This window comes from Parasteatoda tepidariorum, chromosome 4 (genome assembly GCF_982258835.1).
Source record: "Parasteatoda tepidariorum strain Cologne lab strain chromosome 4, Ptep-v5.0, whole genome shotgun sequence".
Lineage (NCBI taxonomy): Eukaryota > Metazoa > Arthropoda > Arachnida > Araneae > Theridiidae > Parasteatoda > Parasteatoda tepidariorum.
The window spans coordinates 76,619,484-76,641,436 of record NC_141758.1 but is presented as its reverse complement, the minus strand read 5'-3'; the positions used below and the strand labels follow the sequence as shown (position 1 = coordinate 76,641,436).

The window sequence follows — 21,953 nt, the reverse complement described above, 5'->3', positions numbered from 1 at the left end:
AAAAGAGCCATAAAATAAGAAATATATGTAAATTGGGATAGAGATATTCAAAACAGCTGTCAGTGAATTGGTTAGTTTATGGGGGCAGCTGTCTTTTCATGCTGCATGAAGCTATACATAGATCAAAAGGATATATGTATTGAGTTATGTAAAGATAGATCATAGGATACTTTAACCTTGCTCTAACGGTGGAATGATATAAATTGTGTAATGTTTGCTTACACTATTTGTTGGCAACATTTCTCCCCCCATTTCAGTAAAAATGTTATTCTATTGATAAAATAATAGACTAAAATCACTAATGTAATTGATTTGAATCACTAATGCTAAAGTAATAGATTAAAACCATCAATATGAAAGTTATATAGATTGAAGTTACAAATATATCAAAGTAACTAATATGAAATCTATTGATAAAAATCGCTAATGTGTAAGCAACTAATTAATGTTAAAGTAATAGAATAAAATCAGGATCCTTTAACCTTGCTCTAACGGTGGAATGATATAAATTGTGTAATGTTTGCTTACACTATTTGTTGGCAACATTTCTCCCCCCATTTCAGTAAAAATGTTATTCTATTGATAAAATAATAGACTAAAATCACTAATGTAATTGATTCGAATCACTAATGCTAAAGTAATAGATAAAAACCATCAATATGAAAGTTATATAGATTAAAGTTACAAATATATCAAAGTAACTAATATGAAATCAATTGATAAAAATCGCTAATGTGCAACCAACTAATTAATGTTAAAGTAATAGAATAAAATCAGGATCCTTTAACCTTGATCTAACGGTGGAATGATATAAATTGTGTAATGTTTGCTTACACTATTTGTAGGCAACATTTCTCCCCCCATTTCAGTAAAAATGTTATTCTATTGATAAAATAATAGACTAAAATCACTAATGCAATTGATAAGAATCACGAATGCTAAAGTAATAGATTAAAACCATCAATATGAAAGTTATAGATTAAAGTTACTAATATATTAAAGTAACTAATATGAAATCTATTGATAAAAATCGCTAATGTGTAAGCAACTAATTAATGTTAAAGTAATAGAATAAAATCACTAAAATTAAAGTAATATATCAGAATCAATAACGTTAAAGTGATAAGTTAAAAATATTAATGTTAAAATTATAGATTAATGTTACTACTGTTAAAGAAACTATTGTAAAATCGATAGATTAAAATCACTAATGTGTAAGTAACTAATGCTAAAGTAATAGTTTCAAATCACTAAAGTTAAGGGAATAGATTAAAACTATAAATGTTAAGGAAAATAATGCGAATTTAGCTTGTAAATTTTGTGTCAGTACCTGTTATTTTGGTCTGCTTAAAGTAAAAATATAAAACCAAACCAAGGAAAGTTGGGGTCAATTTCAAAAAATTAAGAAAAGAATCCTCATTTTCCATTGCAGATGAGGATTCTCCGTAAAAAGTACCCTAATTTGCATTCCGGTTTACAGAGCTTATATCGCAAAATAGAAATGGGTTACAAATTGTTTGAAATAGAAGTTTCTTAAGAAAAACATCCCATATCCAAAATACACGCTTTCGATATTCTGAAGAAAAAAACAATTATAACACCAAACTTGACCACCATCTCACTCTCTGAGGCCTTCGGAGGTAGCCGATGTACGGGGTGAGAAATTACCTCCATGTAAATTCTGTTCTTTCTTACCAAAAATGCTTTAAAAGCTCCCCTAATCCATTTGAAAATGTGACTTATCATTATAATCTCCAATCCCTTTAATTTAAATATTGATTTAACTTGATAACTTAAACTTTTTTTTTATCATTAAAGAGTAACTTTTAAATTTTAATTACACATTTTTGCTGTATCTCAATTGAAATCGAGTAACAATTTTATCTCTCTTTTCTTTAATTTTTTTTAAAGCGAAAGTTAAACTTCGGTGAAAAAGGTGTAGCTGTGTATGGTTCGCTGAGTCACCAATTTATGAAATAGCGCGTGCTTAAATAAGCACGTTTCTACTCGGAATTAATCGCTTCTCATTGTTTCAGACTTCCACTAGCAGTGAAGGGAAATATTGGGTTGTCTGTTGATTTTTTTTTTCCTTTTCTTTTCTTCCCTTTTTTGGCATCAGTGGTTTCAATGTCAAGGTCAATGTGAAGTACTGGTGTTTCTCTTGAAATCAATAGTTTTAGTGGGGAGAAATGCTATAATGGGGAAAATGGGTCAATTCTGCTGCAATTTATCTGCAATATTTTGCATTTGTAATTTGAATAGGGAGTATGTAAATTGCTGACAGAGGGATAAATAAGCAATATTAGCGTAAAATTCCCCCCCCCCAAAAAGCAGATTTCGAAGCTACAAAAATTTTTAAATTTGGCGAAAAGATTTATCAGAAAAATTTGTAATAAATATTCAACTCAAAAATAAAAAGGGGTTCGCGACTTGCTTATATTTTTAGACGAGAGGAACAATATGTAATATTTAAACGACCAGTCACAAAACTTCTTATCCATGGCCTAAGACAAGTTATAGTAGCGATGCCCATGTATTATATAGGATAAGGTAGAACTTACCATGTAAGTTTGGTGATCACTTCTTAGGTCTTTTTTCCCATATTAGGTCTGGCATTGACTTCTGATGCGGTATGCTTTTTTTAATAACCGTCGTTGAACAGCAGATCCAATTTTTGGGTTTACGTCTACTAATGTTTAATTACGTAGGCTTGCAATTTTGAACCCAATCCAGAAGACACTGGAACTCCTGTATCAAGTAGTGGGAGAAATTTGCGTTCGTGGGGGACTTTTAGATGGAACTAACCAGCATATACCTTACACGACCTCCCTCGATTAACCTGATGACAAGGGGACTCTAACCCATGATCCGTCTATCACTGAGGATATTTCACGTCAGCACTATGGTCGGTGCAAGATGGATGAGGAATTCGTCTCGACCAGCCATCGTTGGGATTCAAACCTGGTTCATCTCATTGGAAGGCGAACGCTCTATCCCCTAAACCAGGGGTATCAAACTCAAAAGCTAACTTGGGCCAAATAAACAATGCTTAACTTTAGGTGGGCCGCAAAAAAAAATCAATGTTCATAGAAACAAATATTTTTATTTTGAATAGTACATTGTAATAAACATATATGAAGTTAAATTATTGTTTGATACTTGACATCTCTTCTCTGCTACTATCTTTCCTATTTCGGAAGAAATTTTATTGGCCGAGACTTTCAAAATTGACCCAACGTGAGCGTTATTAATACAGTTTCGGACAGGAGATTTATTTCCATTCATAACAGAAAATAATTGCTCGCACTGAATAAGTACTTCCAAACATGGAAATAATTTCATATGCAAATTTTCAAGTATTTTCAAACCTTGCCGGTAAATATTTGTAAAATTCAAGCATACCCACTTCAATGAATTTTGCCTTCAAATTTGAGTCGCACTGAATCTCAATCACTTCCATTTGCATATTGCTGGGTACTGAGTCTATATTTATTGAGAAAATAGACGAAAACAAACAAAATTTGTCTTCCAAGGAATTAAAATCTTTATACCTTGTTTCAAATTCTGTTCTAAGATTTGAAAATTTTTCTGCTTATTTTTGATACGATGCAGTATCCCTGGAATGGCAGGTTCCGCAAGCCAATTCGAATTTTACATTTTCGTACAATTTAAAATGATCCGTATAGTTTATAAATAAAGTTTATTAGTATAATTTCATATGCCAGTTTCCTTTCTAATTCACATTTCTATTTCATTTTTACTTTGACTGGGCCGCAAAAATGTTCATCTCGGGCCGCGAGTTTGACACCCCTGCCCTAAACCATCGCGGTTCGATGCAGTATGAATGCAATTTATGTGGAGAGTATACACCAACTGCAGTTGCTTTGCACCTTTTAAGAAATTTAAAGAGCGCAATATCCACACCGGCACACCAAGCATTTTACAGTATGAATTATTTTGGATACATGATGTTATTTGAAGTATTATTAAAAAATAATAGTCGAAAGAGTTGTAGGGTAAAAAAATTTTTACATCATTTTAAAGAATCTAATTTTACGTGGAAAAATACGAAATTTGAGCGAAATCGGTCCAGAGAAATCAAACTTTAAAAAAGTTGTATATTTAAAATTTGGAATTATTCAAACAATTTCATTCAAATTGCGTATTTTGCCACTTAAAATTACATACTTTAAAATCACGTAAAAATCGTATACCTAACAATTCTAGATTTTTTCGACTATTATTAAATAAAATATAAAGAAATAATAAACAATAGCTAAAATTAAATTTTTGCTTAAAATTATCTTTGGATAAATGCATTTTATAATTGTATGCAAATATTTTTTTAATTCGCTTAAAAAGTTCGCGCGATATAGCAAAACACGCAAAAAGTAAAATTATAATTACGGGGTCCACACCTTGGATCGCTCCAATGAGCAAACTATGGGGTCCATAATTTCCAGATTGCGACTATACCCTATATTTCGGGGATTAGAGATCCGAATGTATTAAAATAAAGGAATATTTATTCAGAGAAAGTTTTTATATTCGATTTCATAATTTAAAATATCGTCCGCACTAATTAATTAGCATATTTGAGGTCACCCTTTTGAATCATTAAGAATGAGTCCCCCTAGTTTCCTAGGACATGAAGATAATTAGATGATCATTAGATGAAAAGTTACTCAGGGTGTTCCTTTTTTGACGCGTTGTATGTGATTCTGCAATTAATAATAAACTTATTTAGAATTTATATTATTATTTTATAACGTTACTTAACTGTAATTAAAAATAAGTAATATCATGGCAAATGAATCTTTCAATTATATTTGATTGAATTACATATTTTCTTGTATCATAACTTATTTAAGCATGGTTATTTTCGCTTCAATTCAAATTTTATTTCAAATTGAATTAATTTAATCATAGGTTAACATAAGGAAATTCTTAGAAAAGGTGGTTCAATGTTGGACCATAATACAACACAAATTTAATTTGCCGCAATCTTAATTAGATGCTATATTGAACCATGTGCCCGTATGTGTCAAACCACAATACCGTGCAATCAAATTTAAGAAATGCGATAACGTGTTTCGACTTAGCTCCGTATGTATACCAAATTTGAAACATACAGTAGAGTCCCGATTATCCGAGTTAATGTGGACCACGACTAACTCGGATAACTGAAAAACTCGGTTAAAACGAAGAGTATAAAAAAAGAAAGAAAAAGAGTTGGTATAAATGTAATATATTTATGAAGTATAAAATTTATACGAGTATACCACATATAATTCCTATTATTATTAAAAAGCTTACTTGAAAAAACTTAAAAAGTATACTTTGCGAGAATTAAAGAGTTTTTACTTAAAAAAAGTCCTTAATCGTTTTTTGTTTTACTTAACTTTGGTGCTTTTCTGCAGCAATGTTTCGACATTTTTTAGGGACAACAGGAAGGCTGGTGTCGCCTCTTTTTGTTGTTCTATGCATTCAGTAACATTTTCGACAGCTTTAAGTTCATCTGTGTGAGAGATTTTTATATGTTGATTTTTATCGTCACTGTCTTCATCATCTTCGCTAGGTTCATTTTCATTATTGACGATATTAACGATCACTTCAAGGGATCAAGTTGTTAGATTTTGTTTTTCCGAGTGTTTGGAAGATAAAATTCAGATTTATTTTTCGGCGGTATTTTTAAAAATAAAAAATGGACTAGAACAAAAAAATCCTTAAAATATTTGATAGCTCGGTTAAAGCGGAAACTCGGATAACCGGGACTCGGATTATCGGGACTCTACTGTATTATAATTCAGTTAGTTTCTCTAGTTCAATTAGTTTACAGTTAGTTGCATTAGTTTAAGCCAAACATAAAGGTATGAATTATAATTCGAATTTGTCTATTGCAAGGGTGTCCAGGGGACCCGCGAAGCCTTTTTTGTGGCCCGTGAACTAAAGTATATTAGTTGTCATTTTTTTACGGACAATTTTCGTAAAAAATCTATATGGGTTTGAAATACTTTTCATTCGTTAGAAAAAACTTCATTTCTTCGTTTCTGTGAAATTTAACATACCAACAGAGCAAAAAAAATTTTTTTCCTAGATTTTGCATCCACATTTTACATTACACATTTGTAAATTTTAAATTTTAAATGTAAATATCTATTCTCCAGTGATTACAGCAGACAAACCTCACTTTTCTCATTGAACATTTTGTGTGCTACTATGTAATTTTTAATACCAAACTTTTTAAAGTTTTATATCTTAACATTTAGATATCTGTTGCGCATTAATTGTTTAATACATAGATGCACATTAAAGTTATTGTAGCCCGAATTTTTATTATTTATTTAATATTTTTAAAAATATTATTAATAACAATTAAATATTTTTTAATTTGTAATTCAATACTTTTGTACAATTTGGTAGCAATCTGACAGTAATATTTAATGTTCCTTCAAACATAAGAGTCCTATATAAAATTTTGATATAAAGTTGCGGCCCGCCATTTGATTTGTGTTTTTAATTGTGACCCCCGGCCTCATGTAAGTTGGAAACCCCTGGTCGATTGTATTCAACATGAAATTTTAGTAACATATCTTTTTTTTCCATTTTCGTTTCTATCCTGTGTAAAATATTGCATTTATATCTTTTCCATAAAACGTACTGTTAATTTTTTTTTATTTAATGGCATTATCATTTTTCTTATTATCTTTTCTTTCGTGTGTAAAGTATTACATTTTTATCTTTTCCATCAAGCTTTCTGTTCATATTTTTTTTATTTATTTAATTGCATTTTGTTTAACTTTTTCACCTTTACTTAATATTATCCCATTCAGAAATTTCTACAATGGACGTCTACAAAGCAGACGATTGAATATCCTAATTCAACAGAAATCACGGTTATGTAAATCACCAACGGCCTTGAATTAGGAAAGTCACGTGGATTCAAGTGTGTAACAGGTTGTCACACACAGAACCTCGTGTTTCTATAGATGTAAGTTGACCAAGACCTAGCGAGAGTGTGTGATACAGATCAGGAAATCGTATTTGATTGGACGATATAATGATATCTTAAACGGTAGCAACTCGAAACGGCCTAATAATGATGCCTCTAAAATTGTAGAGCATTTTGGAAGATGGGGCTAAAGCGTCACAATAGTTATTTAGTTCTTGGAAATTCCTTTGATTATGACGTTTCTCTTCGACAGTTAGGAAATTGTTGCATAATTTCACGCAAGTCCAATGATGAGTTGTCAGTTTTTAATTCTAAAACAGAGCTGTATGTAATGTAATTATTTTTAAACTGCTGTATAACTATGAGGTAAAAAATCAGTCTTCAAAATTGTCATCAAATTTCATTTTACAATTAAAATTGTATATTTTATTTTATTACACAAAAAATCTACTCTAAATATTTTAGAGTGTTCGCCTCCCAATGAGATAAACCGGGTTCGAATCCCAGAGATTATACCACTGAGATGAAATATCCTCAGTGGTAGACGGATCATGGGTTAGAGTCCCATAGCCGTCAGGCTAACCGGGGATGGTTCTCGTGTTCTTCCTCTTCATGTAACGCAAATGCGGATTAGTTCCATCAAAAAGTCCTCCACGAATACAAATTTCTCCCAATACTCCAGGAGTTCACTTGTCTTCTGGATGGGGTTCGAAATTACAAGGCTGCGGAGTTGAACATTGGTAGTCGTAAAACCAAAAATTGAATCGGATGTTCAACGACGGTTATAAAACAATATTATTGAGCCGCGATTAGGACTGTGCTATAAATCGATATATCGTGACACATCGATTTAACGCCTATATCGGCAGGCCGATACAGCGACTTTCGTTCCAGGCGATGCATCAGAAATCTGATTTAAGCCGTCGAGTAAAGAAGACGAACGATATAGCGATATACGATATAGCGATACAAGACACGCAAGGATCTCTTACGTTCCGATGCCAACTCGCGCTGGGGAATACGATGTTCGTATCGTTATATTGAAACGGCCTTGATTGATGAGTGGTAGAATCAGAATCAGTTTTGAGAACATATATCGTGATCTCGCAAGTTCGTTTCCGCACCTCTTAGTTTTTTTTTCGCTTTGTCGCGACTTGATATCGTTTCTTGTAGATTATTTTCAGTGGGACTGACTTTGTGATCGCCGTCGTTACCTTGTTCTGAACGTAATTTATTATTGAAAAGAATATATAAAGAAGTGTTTCTTAATTAATTAGGTAAATTATTTTTTTAAACAAAACTTTTTTTATTTTTAAAGGTGAAAATTAATTTTGAGTAATTTAAGTAATTTTTTACGTTATTGAATTTATTACAATCGGAAATCTAATTTAAGGTGCCCATAAAGAATAAAATTACAAAGTAATTAAATTTGATAGGGTATTTTTTACTTTATTTTAATTTATTAAAAACTTTTTGGATAAAACTTCTAATAATTTAATGTGATTTTATTACTGATTTTAAATTTATAAATCTTTAGTTGTTTTTGTTTTTATAAGTAAAATTATAACAAAAGTTTTCCCTCTTTTAGATTTGGACATAAGTCAATCAACTTTGTTTATTCAAAAAAATTAGTAAGCTTTGCGACTTCTTTTTTTTTTTTTTTTTTTTAATCATTTAGCACTTCGTTTTATTAAAGAATATAATCGTGTTTTTTAATAATCTTTCAATATTGTCAGTTAAATACATTATCGAATGTCGTAATTCTTTTGTTTTTATTTTCAAGAACTTAAACCTTACTTTGCTTTTTCGTTCAGAATTCGGGAATTATTCAATTTAACTTAATTATTTATGTGAAATAATAATGATAAAAAACAGAGTTGTTTTAAAAGCGCTTTTTTTTTAAAATTTATTTAGCACTTTGTTTTAAGCCTGCAAATAATTTTTAACGAACTTATTTTTTAAATTATCTTTCTATATTGTTAGGTAAATATTATATTGATAAATTTCAATTTTATTTATATTTTATTATTTATTTTTAAGCTAAGAAATCTTTTGTTATTTCCTCGATCATTTTCAAAAAATGTAACATTAATATCATTCTTTAGCAAAACATATCTATCTTCAAATTCATAAATTGATTTAAATCAATCTGAGTATGAAGTTTTGATAGAAATCCTACTTTCTATGCCTTACAAGTAAATGAAATTCAAAAATACTATATCGCGATACATCGCTATATCGCGATGCAAAACTGACGATGCATCACGATATAAAATTTCTTATATCGCCCAGTCCTAGCCGCGATGGCTCAGGTGATAGAGTGTTTGCCCTCCAATAAAGTGAACCGGGTTCGAATCCTAGGGATGGCTGGTTGATACGAATTCCGCATCCGGCTTGCACCAACCACAGTGCTGATGTGAAATATCCCCAGTGGTAGACGGGTCATGGGGTGCCGTGAGGCCACTTGCCGTGAGGCTAACCGTGGGATGCTCTCGTGGTCTTCCTCTTCATGTAACGCAAATGCGGATCAGTTCCATCAAAAGTTCTCCAAGAAGGCAAATTTCTCCCAATACTTGATTCAGGAGTCCCCTTGTCTTCTGTATTAGGTTCAAAATTACAAGGCTACGTGGTTGAACATTAGTAGTCGTAAATCCGAAAACTGGGTTGGTTGTTCAACGACGGTTATAAAATAAAATAACACAATATTATTATTTTTTCTTAATTTCAGTAGTTTGCTGAGACGGTGAGTTAGTTGAAAGAATTGGGGATTTCTTAAAACTGCAATTGATATTTTCATATAATAGAACTAACTTAGTCTAAACATAAAGGAATTTGAAAGAGACATTCATAAAAAATACATAACTGGATTAAAGTTGAAGAAAATTCCGCACTAGGATAAAGAAAAAAAACTTGTTATAAAGAATTCAAAATACTAACTTCTATTTTTATTGAATCTTTAAAGCAAGATTAATAAATGAAAATTAATGATATTAATATTAATATATCCTTATTAAAATATTATCCTTATTACTTTTTATTTTTGATCATTACTAACGATAAATAAGGTATGCCTAGTTATATTTTTGCATTAACGATAAAAATAAATCTAATATTCTTCTTTTTCGTCATTTTCAAGAATAAATTGCTTTGAAAATGAAAGAGAAAAAGAGTTGAAAATATTTTGAATTTTTTTTTCATTCACTTAATATATTAAACCAAAACATCCTTTTTTCAATGCAATTTACTTGGTAATTGGCATTGACTAAACAATGTAGTTTTTCACTAAAAATAGTGATTTATATGTTAATTTTTAAAAGACATTTTTTGTCGCAACCAAATACGGACATACACCACACAAATTAAAATAATACCATGTCATGTTACTTACATATATTATTTCCTGAGTTAAATTATGCTCCATTCGTATGAAATAAATTTCAATTAAACTTATCATTGTAATACGCTATTACAGAAGCAGTATGTGCAACACGAACAATTTCTCAAACCTTGCGTTTTCTAGAAGAAATATGTTACTATAATTAGATATTTTCCCCTCAGAAGAAGGCATTCTACTGAAATTCGAAATCGTAACGACATCCAAATTATCGCACCACAGAAAAACACACATCCCAAGCCGGGAATCGAAACCGGGCCGCCAGGGTGAAAGCCAGGAATCCTAACCACTAGACCACAAGGGAATACAATAAAGTGATCGAATTCTTCCGTCATTTCAAGTGATAAAATGTTTATCCCCTTTATGAGAAATGCCTATATTTGTACATAAATATTCGGATGCCACTTTTAATTCACTTCACGTTAATATAAAAATAAATAACACATTGATCGTGTGCGCTCAACTTCGTATGCTTCATACACTTAGCAAAATGCTTCAAAGAGCAATTCTTTTAGAATAAAATTGCAACGATTAGAGGTATCAAAAGGTTCCATCGAGATTTGAACTCGGATCGCTGGATTCAGAGTCCAGAGTGCTAACCATTACACCATGGAACCAATTCTTCCCACACCGGGAATCGAACCCTGGCCACCTGGGGGAGAACCAGGTATCCTAACCACTAGACCACATGGGATACGCTGGTCTGTTTCTTCTTTTTCTAAGAAGCTCACCGTGAAAGATCATAGTTAAGGCTTTTTTTTAATTTTTATTTCTTACATAAATAATAAAATACATATCTTACATAAAAAAAAATCACATCGTGTGCATTTTGAGTAAGACTCTTACAGGAGCAGTTCCTACAACATAAATAGCTTCTCGAACTTTAAGCTTTCAATGAGTAATGATGTCGTCACGTTTGGAAATTATTTTTTTGTCTCCATGCGTTGAAAAAAATAGGTTCTACTGAGATTTGAACTCGGATCGCTGGATTCGAGGTCCAGTGTGCTGACCATTACACCGTAGAACCACCACTTCCCATGCCGGGAATCGAACCCAGGCCGCCTGGGTGAAAGCCAGGAATCCTAACCACTAGACCACACGGGAATACATTAAAGTGATCGAATTCTTCCGTCATTTCAATTGATAAAATGTTTATCCCCTTTTTGAGAAATGCCTATATTCTTACATAAATATTCGGATGCCACTTTTAATTCACTTCACGTTAATATAAAAATACATAACACATTGATCGTGTGCGCTCAACTTCGTATGCTTCATACACTTAGCAAAATGCTTCAAAGATCAATTCTTTTATAATAAAATTGCAACGATTAGAGGTATCAAAAGGTTCCATTGATATTTGAACTCGGATCGCTGGATTCAGAGTCCAGAGTGCTAACCATTACACCATGGAACCAATTCTTCCCACACCGGGAATCGAACCCGGGCCACCTGGGTGAGAGCCAGGTATCCTAACCACTAGACCACATGGGATACGCTGGTCTGTTTCTTCTTTTTCTAAGAAGCTCACCGTGAAAGATCATAGTAAAGGCTTTTTTTTAAATTTTTATTTCTTAGATAAATAATAAAATACATATCTTACATAAAAAAAAATCACATCGTGTGCATTTTGAGTAAGACTCTTACAGGAGCAGTTCCTACAACATAAATAGCTTCTCGAACTTTAAGTTTTCAATGGGTAATGATGTCGTCACGTTTGGAAATTATTTTTTTCTCCATGCGTTGAAAAAAATAGGTTCTACCGAGATTTGAACTCAGATTGCAGGATTCAAAGTCCAGAGTGCTGACCATTACACCATAGAAATACCACTTCCCTTGCCGGGAATCGAACCCGGGCCGCCTGGGTGAAAGCCCGGAATCCTAACCACTAGACCACATGGGAATACATTAAAGTGATCGAATTCTTCCGTCATTTCAAGTGATAAAATGTTTATCCCCTTTTTGTGAAATGCCTATATCTGTACATAAATATTCGGATGCCACTTTTAATTCACTTCACGTTAATATAAAAATACATAACACATTGATCGTGTGCGCTCAACTTCGTATGCTTCATACACTTAGCAAAATGCTTCAAAGATCAATTCTTTTAGAATAAAATTGCAACGATTAGAGGTATCAAGAGGTTCCCCCGAGATTTGAACTCGGATCGCTGGATTCAGAGTCCAGAGTGCTAACCATTACACCATGGAACCAATTCTTCCCACACCGGGAATCGAACCCGGGCCACCTGGGTGAGAGCCAGGTATCCTAACCACTAGACCACATGGGATACGCTGGTCTGTTTCTTCTTTTTCTAAGAAGCTCACCGTGAAAGATCATAGTGAAGGTTTTTTTTTAATTTTTATTTCTTAGATAAATAATAAAATACATATCTTACATAAAAAAAATCACATCGTGTGCATTTTGAGTAAGACTCTTACAGGAGCAGTTCCTACAACAGAAATAGCTTCTCGATTTTTAAGTTTTCAATGAGTAATGATGTCGTCACGTTTGGAAATTATTTTTTTCTCCATGCGTTGAAAAAAATAGGTTCTACCGCGATTTGAACTCGGATCGCTGGATTCAAAGTCCAGAGTGCTGACCATTACACCATAGAACCACCACTTCCCATGCCGGGAATCGAACCCGGGCCGCCTGGGTGAAAGCCAGGAATCCTACCCACTAGACCACATGGGAATACATTAAAGTGTTTGAATTCTTCCGTCATTTCAAGTGAGAAAATGTTTATCCCCTTTTTGAGAAATGCCTATATTTGTTCATAAATATTAGGATGAAACTTTTAATTCACTTCACGTTAATATAAAAATACATAACACATTGATCGTGTGCGCTCAACTTCGTATGCTTCATACACTTAGCAAAATGCTTCAAAGATCAATTCTTTTAGAATAAAATTGCAACGATTAGAGGTATCAAAAGGTTCCACCGAGATTTGAACTCGGATCGCTGGATTCAGAGTCCAGAGTTCTAACCATTACACCATGGAACCAATTCTTCCCACACCGGGAATCGAACCCGGGCCACCTGGGTGAGAGCCAGGTATCCTAACCACTAGACCACATGGGATACGCTGGTCTGTTTCTTCTTTTTCTAAGAAGCTCACCGTGAAAGATCATAGTGAAGATTTTTTTTTTTAATTTTTATTTCTTAGATAAATAATAAAATACATATCTTACATAAAAAAAATCACATCGTGTGCATTTTGAGTAAGACTCTTACAGGAGCAGTTCCTGCAACATAAATAGCTTCTCGAACTTTAAGTTTTCAATGAGTAATGATGTCGTCACGTTTGGAAATTATTTTTTTCTCCATGCGTTGAAAAAAATAGGTTCTACCGAGATTTGAACTCGGATCGCTGGATTCAAAGTCCAGAGTGCTGACCATTACACCATAGAACCACCACTTCCCATGCCGGTAATCGAACCCGGGCCGCCTGGGTGAAAGCCAGGAATCCTAACCACTAGACCACATGGGAATACATTAAAGTGATCGAATTCTTCCGTCATTTCAAGTGATAAAATGTTTATCCCCTTTTTGAGAAATGCCTATATTTGTACATAAATATTCGGATGCCACTTTTAATTCACTTCACGTTAATATAAAAATACATAACACATTGATCGTGTGCGCTCAACTTCGTATGCTTCATACACTTAGCAAAATGCTTCAAAGATCAATTCTTTTAGAATAAAATTGCAACGATTAGAGGTATCAAAAGGTTCCACCGAGATTTGAACTCGGATCGCTGGATTCAGAGTCCAGAGTTCTAACCATTACACCATGGAACCAATTCTTCCCACACCGGGAATCGAACCCGGGCCACCTGGGTGAGAGCTAGGTATCCTAACCACTAGACCACATGGGATACGCTGGTCTGTTTCTTCTTTTTCTAACAAGCTCACCGTGAAAGATCATAGTGAAGGTTTTTTTTTTTAATTTTTATTTCTTAGATAAATAATAAAATACATATCTTACATAAAAAAAATCACATCGTGTGCATTTTGAGTAAGACTCTTACAGGAGCAGTTCCTACAACATAAATAGCTTCTCGAACTTTAAGTTTTCAATGAGTAATGATGTCGTCGCGTTTGGAAATTATTTTTTTCTCCATGCGTTGAAAAAAATAGGTTCTACCGAGATTTGAACTCGGATCGCTGGATTCAAAGTCCAGAGTGCTGACCATAACACCATAGAACCACCACTTCCCATGCCGGGAATCGAACCCGGGCCGCCTGGGTGAAAGCCAGGAATCCTAACCACTAGACCACGTGGGAATACATTAAAGTGATCGAATTCTTCCGTCATTTCAAGTGATAAAATGTTTATCCCCTTTTTGAGAAATGCCTATATTTGTACATAAATATTCGGATGCCACTTTTAATTCACTTCACGTTAATATAAAAATACATAACACATTGATCGTGTGCGCTCAACTTCGTATGCTTCATACACTTAGCAAAATGCTTCAAAGATCAATTCTTTTAGAATAAAATTGGAACGATTAGAGGTATCAAAAGGTGCCACCGAGATTTGAACTCGGATCGCTGGATTCAGAGTACAGAGTGCTAACCATTACACCATGGAACTAATTCTGTCCACACCGGGAATCGAACCCGGGCCACCTGGGTGAGAGCCAGGTATCCTAACCACTAGACCACATGGGATACGCTGGTCGGTTTCTTCTTTTTCTAAGAAGTTCACCGTGAAAGATCATAGAGAAGGGTTTTTTTTAATTTTTATTTCTTAGATAAATAATAAAATACATATCTTACATAAAAAAAATCACATCGTGTGCATTTTGAGTAAGACTCTTACAGGAGCAGTTCCTACAACATAAATAGCTTCTCGAACTTTAAGTTTTCAATGAATAATGATGTCGTCACGTTTGGAAATTATTTTTTTTCTCCATGCGTTGAAAAAAATAGGTTCTACCGAGATTTGAACTCGGATCGCTGGATTCAAAGTCCAGAGTGCTGACCATAACACCATAGAACCACCACTTCCCATGCCGGGAATCGAACCCGGGCCGCCTGGGTGAAAGCCAGGATTCCTAACCACTAGACCACATGGGAATACATTAAAGTGATCGAATTCTTCCGTCATTTCAAGTGATAAAATGTTTATCCCCTTTTTTAGAAATGCCTATATTTGTACATAAATATTCGGATGCCACTTTTAATTCACTTCACGTTAATATAAAAATACATAACACATTGATCGTGTGCGCTCAACTTCGTATGCTTCATACACTTAGCAAAATGCTTCAAAGATCAATTCTTTTAGAATAAAATTGCAACGATTAGAGGTATCAAAAGGTTCCACCGAGATTTGAACTCGGATCGCTGGATTCAGAGTCCAGAGTGCTAACCATTACCCCATGGAACCAATTCTTCCCACACCGGGAATCGAACCCGGGCCACCTGGGTGAGAGCCAGGTATCCTAACCACTAGACCACATGGGATACGCTGGTCTGTTTCTTCTTTTTCTAAGAAGCTCACCGTGAAAGATCATAGTGAAGGTTTTTTTTTTTTAATTTTTATTTCTTAGATAAATAATAAAATACAGATCTTACATAAAAAAAATCACATCGTGTGCATTTTGAGTAAGACTCTTAAAGGAGCAGTTCCTATAACATAAATAGCTTATCGAACTTTTTAAGTTTTCAATGAGTAATGATGTCGTCACGTTTGGAAATTATTTTTTTCTCCATGCGTTGAAAAAAATAGGTTCTACCGAGATTTGAACTCGGATCGCTGGATTCAAAGTTCAGAGTGCTGACCATTACACCATAGAACCACCACTTCCCATGCCGGGAATCGAACCCGGGCCGCCTGGGTGAAAGTTAGGAATCCTAACCACTAGACCACATGGGAATTCTTTAAAGTGATCGAATTCTTCCCTCATTTCAAGTGATAAAATGTTTATCCCCTTTTTGAGAAATGCCTATATTTGTACATAAATATTCGGATGCCACTTTCAATTCACTTCACGTTAATATAAAAATACATAACACATTGATCGTGTGCGCTCAACTTCGTATGCTTCATACACTTAGCAAAATGCTTCAAAGATCAATTCTTTTAGAATAAAATTGCAACGATTAGAGGTATCAAAAGGTTCCACCGAGATTTGAACTCGGATCGCTGGATTCAGAGTCCAGAGTGCTAACCATTACACCATGGAACCAATTCTTCCCACACCGGGAATCGAACCCGGGCCACCTGGGTGAGAGTCAGGTATCCTAACCACTAGACCACATGGGATACGCTGGTCTGTTTCTTCTTTTTCTAAGAAGCTCACCGTAAAAGATCATAGTGAAGTTTTTTTTTTTAATTTTTATTTCTTAGATAAATAATAAAATACATATCTTACGTAAAAAAAATCACATCGTGTGCATTTTGAGTAAGACTCTTACAGGAGCAGTTCCTACAACATAAATAGCTTCTCGAACTTTAAGTTTTCAATGAGTAATGATGTCGTCACGTTTGGAAATTATTTTTTTCTCCATGCGTTGAAAAAAATAGGTTCTACCGAGATTTGAACTCGGATCGCTGGATTCAATGTCCAGAGTGCTGACCATTACACCATAGAACCACCACTTCCCATGACGGGAATCGAACCCGGGCCGCCTGGGTGAAAGCCAGGAATCTTAACCACTAGACCACATGGGAATACATTAAAGTGATCGAATTCTTCCTTCATTTCAAGTGATAAAATGCTTATCCCCTTTTTGAGAAATGCCTATATTTGTACATAAATATTCGGATGCCACTTTTAATTCACTTCACGTTAATATAAAAATACATAACACATTGATCGTGTGAGCTCTACTTCGTATGCTTCATACACTTAGCAAAATGCTTCAAAGATCAATTCTTTTAGAATAAAATTGCAACGATTAGAGGTATCAAAAGGTTCCACCGAGATTTGAACTCGGATCGCTGGATTCAGAGTCCAGAGTGCTAACCATTACACCATGGAACCAATTCTTCCCACACCGGGAATCGAACCCGGGCCACCTGGGTGAGAGCCAGGTATCCTAAATGCTTCAAAGATACCACATGGGATACGCTGGTCTGTTTCTTCTTTTTCTAAGAAGCTCACCGTGAAAGATCATAGTGAAGGTTTTTTTTTTAAATTTTTATTTCTTAGATAAATAATAAAATACATATCTTACATAAAAAAAATCACATCGTGTGCATTTTGAGTAAGACTCTTACAGGAGCAGTTCCTACAACATAAATAGCTTCTCGAACTTTACGTTTTCAATGAGTAATGATGTCGTCACGTTTGGAAATAATTTTTTTCTCCATGCGTTGAAAAAAATAGGTTCTACCGAGATTTGAACTCGGATCGCTGGATTCAAAGTCCAGAGTGCTGACCATTACACCATAGAACCACCACTTCCCATGCCGGGAATCGAAGCCGGGCCGCCTGGGTGAAAGTTAGGAATCCTAACCACTAGACCACATGGGAATTCATTTAAGTGATCGAATTCTTCCCTCATTTCAAGTGATAAAATGTTTATCCCATTTTTGAGAAATGCCTATATTTGAACATAAATATTCGGATGCCACTTTTAATTCACTTCACGTTAATATAAAAATACATAACACATTGATCGTGTGAGCTCAACTTCGTATGCTTCATACACTTAGCAAAATGCTTCAAAGATCAATTCTTTTAGAATAAAATTGCAACGATTAGAGGTATCAAAAGGTTCCACCGAGATTTGAACTCGGATCGCTGGATTCAGAGTCCAGAGTGCTAACCATTACACCATGGAACCAATTCTTCCCACACCGGGAATCGAACCCGGGCCACCAGGGTGAGAGCCAGGTATCCTAACCACTAGACCACAGGGATACGCTGGTGTGTTTCTTCTTTTACTAAGAAGCTCACCGTGAAAGATCATAGTGAAGGTTTTTTTTTTAAATTTTTATTTCTTAGATAAATAATAAAATACATATCTTACATAAAAAAAATCACATCGTGTGCATTTTGAGTAAGACTCTTACAGGAGCAGTTCCTACAACATAAATAGCTTCTCGAACTTTACGTTTTCAATGAGTAATGATGTCGTCACGTTTGGAAATTATTTTTTTCTCCATGCGTTGAAAAAAATAGGTTCTACCGAGATTTGAACTCGGATCGCTGGATTCAAAGTCCAGAGTGCTGACCATTACACCATAGAACCACCACTTCCCATGCCGGGAATCGAACCCGGGCCGCCTGGGTGAAAGTTAGGAATCCTAACCACTAGACCACATGGGAATTCATTAAAGTGATCGAATTCCTCCCTCATTTCAAGTGATAAAATGTTTATCCCCTTTTCGAGAAATGCCTATATTTGTACATAAATATTCGGATGCCACTTTTAATTCACTTCACGTTAATATAAAAATACATAACACATTGATCGTGTGCGCTCAACTTCGTATGCTTCATACACTTAGCAAAATGCTTCAAAGATCAATTCTTTTAGAATAAAGTTGCAACGATTAGAGGTATCAAAAGGTTCCACCGAGATTTGAACTCGGATCGCTGGATTCAGAGTCCAGAGTGCTAACCATTACACCATGGAACCAATTCTTCCCACACCGGGAATCGAACCCGGGCCACCTGGGTGAGAGCCAGGTATCCTAACCACTAGACCACATGGGATACGCTGGTCTGTTTCTTCTTTTTCTAAGAAGCTCACCGTGAAAGATCATAGAGAAGGTTTTTTTTTTTTTTTTTTTATTTCTTAGATAAATAATAAAATACATATCTTACATAAAAAAAATCACATCGTGTGCATTTTGAGTAAGACTCTTACAGGAGCAGTTCCTACAACATAAATAGCTTCTCGAACTTTAAGTTTTCAATGAGTAATGATGTCGTCACGTTTGGAAATTATTTTTTTCTCCATGCGTGGAAAAAAATAGGTTCTACCGAGATTTGAACTCGGATCGCTGGATTCAAAGTCCAGAGTGCTGACCATTACACCATAGAACCACCACTTCCCATGCCGGGAATCGAACCCGGGCCGCCTGGGTGAAAGCCAGGAATCGTAACCACTAGACCACATGGGAATACATTAAAGTGATCGAATTCTTCCGTCATTTCAAGTGATAAAATGTTTATCCCCTTTTTGAGAAATGCCTATATTTGTACATAAATATTCGGATGCCACTTTTAATTCACTTCACGTTAATATAAAAATACATAACACATTGATCGTGTGCGCTCAACTTCGTATGCCTCATACACTTAGCAAAATGCTTCAAAGATCAATTCTTTTAGAATAAAGTTGCAACGATTAGAGGTATCAAAAGGTTCCACCGAGATTTGAACTCGGATCGCTGGATTCAGAGTCCAGAGTGCTAACCATTACACCATGGAACCAATTCTTCCCACACCGGGAATCGAACCCGGGCCACCTGGGTGAGAGCCAGGTATCCTAACCACTAGACCACATGGGATACGCTGGTCTGTTTCTTCTTTTTCTAAGAAGCTCACCGTGAATGATCATAGTGAAGGTTTTTTTTTTTTAATTTTTATTTCTTAGATAAATAATAAAATACATATCTTACATAAAAAAATCACATCGTGTGCATTTTGAGTAAGACTCTTACAGGAGCAGTTCCTACAACATAAATAGCTTCTCGAACTTTAAGTTTTCAATGAGTAATGATGTCGTCACGTTTGGAAATTATTTTTTTCTCCATGCGTTGAAAAAAATAGGTTCTACCGAGATTTGAACTCGGATCGCTGGATTCAAAGTCCAGAGTGCTGACCATTTCACCATAGAACCACCACTTCCCATTCCGGGAATCGAACCCGGGCCGCCTGGGTGAAAGCCAGGAATCCTAACCACTAGACCACATGGGAATACATTAAAGTGATCGAATTCTTCCGTCATTTCAAGTGATAAAATGTTTATCCCCTTTTTGAGAAATGCCTATATTTGTACATAAATATTCGGATGCCACTTTTAATTCACTTCACGTTAATATAAAAATACATAACACATTGATCGTGTGCGCTCAACTTCGTATGCTTCATACACTTAGCAAAATGCTTCAAAGAACAATTCTTTTAGAATAAAATTGCAACGATTAGAGGTATCAAAAGGTTCCACCGAGATTTGAAGTCGGATCGCCGGATTCAGAGTCCAGAGCGCTAACCATTACACCATGGAACCAATTCTTCCCACACCGGAAATCGAACCCGGGCCACCTGGGTGAGAACCAGCTATCCTAACCACTAGACCACATGGGATACGCTGGTCTGTTTCTTCTTTTTCTAAGAAGCTCACCGTGAAAGATCATAGTGAAGGTTTTTTTTTTAATTTTTATTTCTTAGATAAATAATAAAATACATATCTTACATAAAAAAAATCACATCGTGTGCATTTTGAGTAAGACTCTTACAGGAGCAGTTCCTACAACATAAATAGCTTCTCGAACTTTAAGTTTTCAATGAGTAATGATGTCGTCACGTTTGGAAATTATTTTTTTCTCCATGCGTTGAAAAAAATAGGTTCTACCGAGATTTGAACTCGGATCGCTGGATTCAAAGTCCAGAGTGCTGACCATTACACCATAGAACCACCACTTCCCATGCCGGGAATCGAACCCGGGCCGCCTGGGTGAAAGCCAGGAATCCTAACCACTAGACCACATGGGAATACATTAAAGTGATCGAATTCTTCCGTCATTTCAAGTGATAAAATGTTTATCCCCTTTTTGAGAAATGCCTATATTTGTACATAAATATTCGGATGCCACTTTTAATTCACTTCACGTTAATATAAAAATACATAACACATTGATCGTGTGCGCTCAACTTCGTATGCTTCATACACTTAGCAAAATGCTTCAAAGATCAATTCTTTTAGAATAAAATTGCAACGATTAGAGGTATCAAAAGGTTCCACCGAGATTTGAACTCGTATCCCTGGATTCAGAGTCCAGAGTGCTAACCATTACACCATGGAACCAATTCTTCCCACACCGGGAATCGAACCCGGGCCACCTGGGTGAGAGCCAGGTATCCTAACCACTAGACCACATGGGATACGCTGGTCTGTTTCTTCTTTTTCTAAGAAGCTCACCGTGAAAGATCATAGTGAAGGTTTTTTTTTTAATTTTTTATTTCTTAGATAAATAATAAAATACATATCTTACATAAAAAAATCACATCGTGTGCATTTTGAGTAAGACTCTTACAGGAGCAGTTCCTACAACATAAATAGCTTCTCGAACTTTAAGTTTTCAATGAGTAATGATGTCGTCACGTTTGGAAATTATTTTTTTCTCCATGCGTTGAAAAAAATAGGTTCTACCGAGATTTGAACTCGGATCGCTGGATTCAAAGTCCAGAGTGCTGACCATTACACCATAGAACCACCACTTCCCATGCCGGGAATCGATCCCGGGCCGCCTGGGTGAAAGCCAGGAATCCTAACCACTAGACCACATGGGAATACATTAAAGTGATCTAATTCTTCCGTCATTTCAAGTGATAAAATGTTTATCCCCTTTTTGAGAAATGCCTATATTTGAACATAAATATTCGGATGCCACTTTTAATTCACT

At 34.9% G+C, this 21,953-nt stretch overlaps 47 non-coding genes across 47 annotated transcripts; all 47 read right to left on the bottom strand.

The window, feature by feature from the left end:
* Positions 1-10,891: 10,891 nt before the first annotated feature.
* TRNAQ-CUG (transfer RNA glutamine (anticodon CUG)) lies at positions 10,892-10,963 on the bottom strand. Its single transcript has one exon. It is a non-coding gene; the product is annotated as a tRNA-Gln (tRNA).
* Positions 10,964-10,968: 5 nt separating this feature from the next.
* On the bottom strand, positions 10,969-11,040 carry TRNAE-CUC (transfer RNA glutamic acid (anticodon CUC)). The gene has a single exon. It is a non-coding gene; the product is annotated as a tRNA-Glu (tRNA).
* Positions 11,041-11,378: 338 nt separating this feature from the next.
* Positions 11,379-11,450, bottom strand: TRNAE-UUC (transfer RNA glutamic acid (anticodon UUC)). The gene has a single exon. It is a non-coding gene; the product is annotated as a tRNA-Glu (tRNA).
* A 318-nt stretch (positions 11,451-11,768) lies between these two features.
* TRNAE-CUC (transfer RNA glutamic acid (anticodon CUC)) lies at positions 11,769-11,840 on the bottom strand. The gene has a single exon. It is a non-coding gene; the product is annotated as a tRNA-Glu (tRNA).
* A 337-nt stretch (positions 11,841-12,177) lies between these two features.
* TRNAE-UUC (transfer RNA glutamic acid (anticodon UUC)) lies at positions 12,178-12,249 on the bottom strand. Its single transcript has one exon. It is a non-coding gene; the product is annotated as a tRNA-Glu (tRNA).
* A 241-nt stretch (positions 12,250-12,490) lies between these two features.
* On the bottom strand, positions 12,491-12,562 carry TRNAQ-CUG (transfer RNA glutamine (anticodon CUG)). Its single transcript has one exon. It is a non-coding gene; the product is annotated as a tRNA-Gln (tRNA).
* A 5-nt stretch (positions 12,563-12,567) lies between these two features.
* On the bottom strand, positions 12,568-12,639 carry TRNAE-CUC (transfer RNA glutamic acid (anticodon CUC)). Its single transcript has one exon. It is a non-coding gene; the product is annotated as a tRNA-Glu (tRNA).
* A 258-nt stretch (positions 12,640-12,897) lies between these two features.
* TRNAQ-UUG (transfer RNA glutamine (anticodon UUG)) lies at positions 12,898-12,969 on the bottom strand. The gene has a single exon. It is a non-coding gene; the product is annotated as a tRNA-Gln (tRNA).
* A 5-nt stretch (positions 12,970-12,974) lies between these two features.
* On the bottom strand, positions 12,975-13,046 carry TRNAE-UUC (transfer RNA glutamic acid (anticodon UUC)). The gene has a single exon. It is a non-coding gene; the product is annotated as a tRNA-Glu (tRNA).
* Positions 13,047-13,287: 241 nt separating this feature from the next.
* TRNAQ-CUG (transfer RNA glutamine (anticodon CUG)) lies at positions 13,288-13,359 on the bottom strand. The gene has a single exon. It is a non-coding gene; the product is annotated as a tRNA-Gln (tRNA).
* Positions 13,360-13,364: 5 nt separating this feature from the next.
* TRNAE-CUC (transfer RNA glutamic acid (anticodon CUC)) lies at positions 13,365-13,436 on the bottom strand. The gene has a single exon. It is a non-coding gene; the product is annotated as a tRNA-Glu (tRNA).
* A 260-nt stretch (positions 13,437-13,696) lies between these two features.
* TRNAQ-UUG (transfer RNA glutamine (anticodon UUG)) lies at positions 13,697-13,768 on the bottom strand. Its single transcript has one exon. It is a non-coding gene; the product is annotated as a tRNA-Gln (tRNA).
* Positions 13,769-13,773: 5 nt separating this feature from the next.
* On the bottom strand, positions 13,774-13,845 carry TRNAE-UUC (transfer RNA glutamic acid (anticodon UUC)). Its single transcript has one exon. It is a non-coding gene; the product is annotated as a tRNA-Glu (tRNA).
* A 241-nt stretch (positions 13,846-14,086) lies between these two features.
* Positions 14,087-14,158, bottom strand: TRNAQ-CUG (transfer RNA glutamine (anticodon CUG)). The gene has a single exon. It is a non-coding gene; the product is annotated as a tRNA-Gln (tRNA).
* Positions 14,159-14,163: 5 nt separating this feature from the next.
* Positions 14,164-14,235, bottom strand: TRNAE-CUC (transfer RNA glutamic acid (anticodon CUC)). Its single transcript has one exon. It is a non-coding gene; the product is annotated as a tRNA-Glu (tRNA).
* Positions 14,236-14,495: 260 nt separating this feature from the next.
* On the bottom strand, positions 14,496-14,567 carry TRNAQ-UUG (transfer RNA glutamine (anticodon UUG)). The gene has a single exon. It is a non-coding gene; the product is annotated as a tRNA-Gln (tRNA).
* Positions 14,568-14,572: 5 nt separating this feature from the next.
* Positions 14,573-14,644, bottom strand: TRNAE-UUC (transfer RNA glutamic acid (anticodon UUC)). The gene has a single exon. It is a non-coding gene; the product is annotated as a tRNA-Glu (tRNA).
* Positions 14,645-14,959: 315 nt separating this feature from the next.
* On the bottom strand, positions 14,960-15,034 carry TRNAE-CUC (transfer RNA glutamic acid (anticodon CUC)). The gene has a single exon. It is a non-coding gene; the product is annotated as a tRNA-Glu (tRNA).
* Positions 15,035-15,293: 259 nt separating this feature from the next.
* On the bottom strand, positions 15,294-15,365 carry TRNAQ-UUG (transfer RNA glutamine (anticodon UUG)). Its single transcript has one exon. It is a non-coding gene; the product is annotated as a tRNA-Gln (tRNA).
* A 5-nt stretch (positions 15,366-15,370) lies between these two features.
* TRNAE-UUC (transfer RNA glutamic acid (anticodon UUC)) lies at positions 15,371-15,442 on the bottom strand. The gene has a single exon. It is a non-coding gene; the product is annotated as a tRNA-Glu (tRNA).
* Positions 15,443-15,683: 241 nt separating this feature from the next.
* Positions 15,684-15,755, bottom strand: TRNAQ-CUG (transfer RNA glutamine (anticodon CUG)). Its single transcript has one exon. It is a non-coding gene; the product is annotated as a tRNA-Gln (tRNA).
* A 5-nt stretch (positions 15,756-15,760) lies between these two features.
* TRNAE-CUC (transfer RNA glutamic acid (anticodon CUC)) lies at positions 15,761-15,832 on the bottom strand. Its single transcript has one exon. It is a non-coding gene; the product is annotated as a tRNA-Glu (tRNA).
* A 263-nt stretch (positions 15,833-16,095) lies between these two features.
* On the bottom strand, positions 16,096-16,167 carry TRNAQ-UUG (transfer RNA glutamine (anticodon UUG)). Its single transcript has one exon. It is a non-coding gene; the product is annotated as a tRNA-Gln (tRNA).
* Positions 16,168-16,172: 5 nt separating this feature from the next.
* TRNAE-UUC (transfer RNA glutamic acid (anticodon UUC)) lies at positions 16,173-16,244 on the bottom strand. Its single transcript has one exon. It is a non-coding gene; the product is annotated as a tRNA-Glu (tRNA).
* Positions 16,245-16,485: 241 nt separating this feature from the next.
* TRNAQ-CUG (transfer RNA glutamine (anticodon CUG)) lies at positions 16,486-16,557 on the bottom strand. The gene has a single exon. It is a non-coding gene; the product is annotated as a tRNA-Gln (tRNA).
* A 5-nt stretch (positions 16,558-16,562) lies between these two features.
* TRNAE-CUC (transfer RNA glutamic acid (anticodon CUC)) lies at positions 16,563-16,634 on the bottom strand. Its single transcript has one exon. It is a non-coding gene; the product is annotated as a tRNA-Glu (tRNA).
* Positions 16,635-16,893: 259 nt separating this feature from the next.
* Positions 16,894-16,965, bottom strand: TRNAQ-UUG (transfer RNA glutamine (anticodon UUG)). The gene has a single exon. It is a non-coding gene; the product is annotated as a tRNA-Gln (tRNA).
* A 5-nt stretch (positions 16,966-16,970) lies between these two features.
* Positions 16,971-17,042, bottom strand: TRNAE-UUC (transfer RNA glutamic acid (anticodon UUC)). Its single transcript has one exon. It is a non-coding gene; the product is annotated as a tRNA-Glu (tRNA).
* A 241-nt stretch (positions 17,043-17,283) lies between these two features.
* Positions 17,284-17,355, bottom strand: TRNAQ-CUG (transfer RNA glutamine (anticodon CUG)). Its single transcript has one exon. It is a non-coding gene; the product is annotated as a tRNA-Gln (tRNA).
* A 343-nt stretch (positions 17,356-17,698) lies between these two features.
* TRNAQ-UUG (transfer RNA glutamine (anticodon UUG)) lies at positions 17,699-17,770 on the bottom strand. The gene has a single exon. It is a non-coding gene; the product is annotated as a tRNA-Gln (tRNA).
* Positions 17,771-18,088: 318 nt separating this feature from the next.
* TRNAQ-CUG (transfer RNA glutamine (anticodon CUG)) lies at positions 18,089-18,160 on the bottom strand. Its single transcript has one exon. It is a non-coding gene; the product is annotated as a tRNA-Gln (tRNA).
* Positions 18,161-18,496: 336 nt separating this feature from the next.
* Positions 18,497-18,568, bottom strand: TRNAQ-UUG (transfer RNA glutamine (anticodon UUG)). Its single transcript has one exon. It is a non-coding gene; the product is annotated as a tRNA-Gln (tRNA).
* A 5-nt stretch (positions 18,569-18,573) lies between these two features.
* On the bottom strand, positions 18,574-18,645 carry TRNAE-UUC (transfer RNA glutamic acid (anticodon UUC)). The gene has a single exon. It is a non-coding gene; the product is annotated as a tRNA-Glu (tRNA).
* A 241-nt stretch (positions 18,646-18,886) lies between these two features.
* Positions 18,887-18,958, bottom strand: TRNAQ-CUG (transfer RNA glutamine (anticodon CUG)). The gene has a single exon. It is a non-coding gene; the product is annotated as a tRNA-Gln (tRNA).
* Positions 18,959-18,963: 5 nt separating this feature from the next.
* TRNAE-CUC (transfer RNA glutamic acid (anticodon CUC)) lies at positions 18,964-19,035 on the bottom strand. Its single transcript has one exon. It is a non-coding gene; the product is annotated as a tRNA-Glu (tRNA).
* Positions 19,036-19,296: 261 nt separating this feature from the next.
* Positions 19,297-19,368, bottom strand: TRNAQ-UUG (transfer RNA glutamine (anticodon UUG)). The gene has a single exon. It is a non-coding gene; the product is annotated as a tRNA-Gln (tRNA).
* A 5-nt stretch (positions 19,369-19,373) lies between these two features.
* TRNAE-UUC (transfer RNA glutamic acid (anticodon UUC)) lies at positions 19,374-19,445 on the bottom strand. The gene has a single exon. It is a non-coding gene; the product is annotated as a tRNA-Glu (tRNA).
* A 241-nt stretch (positions 19,446-19,686) lies between these two features.
* TRNAQ-CUG (transfer RNA glutamine (anticodon CUG)) lies at positions 19,687-19,758 on the bottom strand. Its single transcript has one exon. It is a non-coding gene; the product is annotated as a tRNA-Gln (tRNA).
* Positions 19,759-19,763: 5 nt separating this feature from the next.
* TRNAE-CUC (transfer RNA glutamic acid (anticodon CUC)) lies at positions 19,764-19,835 on the bottom strand. Its single transcript has one exon. It is a non-coding gene; the product is annotated as a tRNA-Glu (tRNA).
* A 260-nt stretch (positions 19,836-20,095) lies between these two features.
* TRNAQ-UUG (transfer RNA glutamine (anticodon UUG)) lies at positions 20,096-20,167 on the bottom strand. Its single transcript has one exon. It is a non-coding gene; the product is annotated as a tRNA-Gln (tRNA).
* A 5-nt stretch (positions 20,168-20,172) lies between these two features.
* On the bottom strand, positions 20,173-20,244 carry TRNAE-UUC (transfer RNA glutamic acid (anticodon UUC)). Its single transcript has one exon. It is a non-coding gene; the product is annotated as a tRNA-Glu (tRNA).
* Positions 20,245-20,893: 649 nt separating this feature from the next.
* On the bottom strand, positions 20,894-20,965 carry TRNAQ-UUG (transfer RNA glutamine (anticodon UUG)). The gene has a single exon. It is a non-coding gene; the product is annotated as a tRNA-Gln (tRNA).
* Positions 20,966-20,970: 5 nt separating this feature from the next.
* On the bottom strand, positions 20,971-21,042 carry TRNAE-UUC (transfer RNA glutamic acid (anticodon UUC)). Its single transcript has one exon. It is a non-coding gene; the product is annotated as a tRNA-Glu (tRNA).
* Positions 21,043-21,283: 241 nt separating this feature from the next.
* Positions 21,284-21,355, bottom strand: TRNAQ-CUG (transfer RNA glutamine (anticodon CUG)). The gene has a single exon. It is a non-coding gene; the product is annotated as a tRNA-Gln (tRNA).
* A 5-nt stretch (positions 21,356-21,360) lies between these two features.
* On the bottom strand, positions 21,361-21,432 carry TRNAE-CUC (transfer RNA glutamic acid (anticodon CUC)). Its single transcript has one exon. It is a non-coding gene; the product is annotated as a tRNA-Glu (tRNA).
* Positions 21,433-21,691: 259 nt separating this feature from the next.
* On the bottom strand, positions 21,692-21,763 carry TRNAQ-UUG (transfer RNA glutamine (anticodon UUG)). The gene has a single exon. It is a non-coding gene; the product is annotated as a tRNA-Gln (tRNA).
* Positions 21,764-21,768: 5 nt separating this feature from the next.
* Positions 21,769-21,840, bottom strand: TRNAE-UUC (transfer RNA glutamic acid (anticodon UUC)). Its single transcript has one exon. It is a non-coding gene; the product is annotated as a tRNA-Glu (tRNA).
* Between the last annotated feature and the right edge of the window lie 113 nt (positions 21,841-21,953).